Raw genomic sequence first — 2,768 nt, forward strand, 5'->3', positions numbered from 1 at the left:
CAGCACTGGTGGACATAAGGTTCACTGCTTTTCATTTTGCGGTACTGTAAAATAGCTCAGATGGTGAGAACGCCACACAGTCACCTATCAGGATTCACTTGCATACTGCATATGGCACGAAACGGTAATAATGTAGTAGTCGTATACCACATACCGGAAAAATGTAATTCTAGGAGCGCTAACATCAGAATGCTACAATTCGCGCTTCTGCTAATGCAATAAACTGAATGTAGTTGTGAACAAACAGTTATGGAAAAGAAATTTGTAAACAGTAGTTGCCTTTGTTCATAAGTAAAACTGCTATTTCGTAGTTACATATTTAAATGAGACGTTGTTTGTGACTAACTGAAACGAAGATGCGTTACCACCAAAGTCACGTAAGTTTACCACGACAACGGCAGCCGAGGCGCCTGTCAGATTGTCCGCTGTTTACAGTAGACCACTTACGCGATTGTGTGGCCTTGGTCATGACGCAGGCATGAACGGGCGAAAGGGTTCCTGTTTTCCTCATGCTGCGGGACATGGATCGCACAGCGGTAGTTTGTCAACCGTAACGCTCAGGTTGTTCGTGTGGCCAGCTGCGCTCTGGCTGCTGGCAGCCAGGGTGGAGCGAGCGTAACACCTTCCTCTCTATTCATATTGTTAACGTACGTTCACAACGCCCCGTAACGATTGCATATTACTCACAATACATCCCGGCGATACTTACTAGTAACACTGCTGGTCATACGAGTTGCAGCCACTTGTTTGACAATATTTCCGGCCAATCTTACCCGGCAGTGTTTGCACGTACAGTACATTTCCGGGCTATAAGTGTTTATATGGACCACACTATGGCCCCGAAATGAACGAAAACGAGCTACTGGTAGTGGGTAGAGCTCTCCTAAATTTGTATTCCACAAGGACAAAATTAGCATAAAAAAAGAAATCGGGTTTTCTGGATGTTCGCTTTTTCAGGTATGCGAACTGCTTCAGAAATCTTAGCTCGTGAACTGATGTTGGATACATAACATTTCCAGAACAATGAAACACAGTTTCCGGTATATCGTTTAATGCACTTCATCCGACAACTGCTAAGACCAATGCGAATCTGAAGACCCTATACCAGTTTGAGATTTTCACTCTGCAGCGGAGTGTGCGCTGATATGAAACTTCCTGGCAGATTAAAACTGTGTGCCCGACCGAGACTCGAACTCGGGACCTTTGCCTTTCGCGGAAAAGTGCTCTACCAACTGAGCTACCGAAGCACGACTCACGGCCGGTACTCACAGTCTCACTTCTGCCAGTACCTCGTCTCCTACATTCCAAACTTTACAGAAGCTCTCCTGCGAACCTTGCAGAACTAGCACTCCTGAAAGAAAGTATATTGCGGAGACATGGCTTAGCCACAGCCTGGGGGATGTTTCCAGAATGAGATATTCACTCTGCAGCGGAGTGTGCGCTGATATGAAACTTCCTGGCAGGCTGTGGCTAAGCCATGTCTCCGCAATATCCTTTCTTTCAGGAGTGCTAGTTCTGCAAGTTTCGCAGGAGAGCTTCTGTAAAGTTTGGAATGTAGGAGACGAGGTACTGGCAGAAGTGAAGCTGTGAGTAGCGGGCGTGAGTCGTGCCTCGGTAGCTCAGTTGGTAGAGCACTTGCCCGCCAAAGGCAAAGGTCCCGAGTTCGAGTCTCGGTCGGGCACACAGTTTTAATCTGCCAGGAAGTTTCGTATACCAGTTGCAGACGGATTGTCTACCGTGCTTAAGTTTTGGCTACTGGTGGTCGATACAAAAGTATGAGGTTCCTCTTTAAGGTGTCGGTCACTTCTCATTGACATGCCTCTTGATACGAGGCGGTTGCAGTGCTTATGGAAGGACGCAAGGAACTGATTAAAGCAAATAACAATGAAACGTTTATGTTAATATTTTATTTTGGTTCACCAGTAAAGTGATGGAACTAACAAGGAACTCCTTGAGTGCGAGATCGCAAATTGAATCTTTAGTAAGGCTCATCCGAAAGTGTTGTGTTAACAGTTATGACAGAAAAATATTAGCTGTCATTGACTCACCGTGTGAATCAGGACAGCGACAGAAAATGAGTGTCCAGGAGGTGCAGAGTTCAACCTAGTATGGGATGTATTACACTTCACAAAATGGACATCGTTGACATTAATGAAATGTTCAAAACAAACCATTAACTTGCACCATGAGCATCGAATGAAAAATGGCGCGCCACAGCGATCACACGGGTTCGCACCATCAAGAGCGTAGACGAACTCCTTAGCAGTTAGCAGTCACAAACCAGCCGGCCGGAGTGGCCAAGCGGTTCTAGGCGCTTCAGTCTGGAACCGTGCGACCGCTACGTTCGCAGATTCGAATCCTGCCTCGGGCATGGATGTGTGTGATGTCCTTAGGTTAGTTAGGTTTAAGTAGTTCTAAGTTATAGGGGACTGATGACCTCAGAAGTTAAGTCCCATAGTGCTCAGAGCCATTTGAACCATTTGAAGTCACAAACCACGCAGGACGTTCAGCTAGGTGCTCGAATGCATAAAGAATCATATTGGTGTAACAGAGCGATGAGAACTCATGGAATTTGAGGCATGCAACCGAATACTAAACAGTCTGTCGTGGAGCTTATCGTAAAACTTTAACCTGGCTGCCCTTTACGGCGTAGCTGCAGACAGTGCGACAATATGTTTTATAGGCATGGAAAAAAATAAATATCCAGAGCCTGAATTTGTCCACTGGTTGCAGGTAGTGTGAATTGGAATGCCACACGCTTTTCAGGA

General features: G+C 45.9%; 1 non-coding gene across 1 annotated transcript; it reads left to right on the plus strand.

The window, feature by feature from the left end:
* Positions 1-1,608: 1,608 nt before the first annotated feature.
* Positions 1,609-1,683, plus strand: Trnaw-cca. Its single transcript has one exon. It is a non-coding gene; the product is annotated as a tRNA-Trp (tRNA).
* The last annotated feature ends 1,085 nt before the right edge of the window (positions 1,684-2,768 follow it).

Source organism: Schistocerca piceifrons, chromosome 2 (genome assembly GCF_021461385.2).
Source record: "Schistocerca piceifrons isolate TAMUIC-IGC-003096 chromosome 2, iqSchPice1.1, whole genome shotgun sequence".
Taxonomy (NCBI): Eukaryota; Metazoa; Arthropoda; class Insecta; order Orthoptera; family Acrididae; genus Schistocerca; species Schistocerca piceifrons.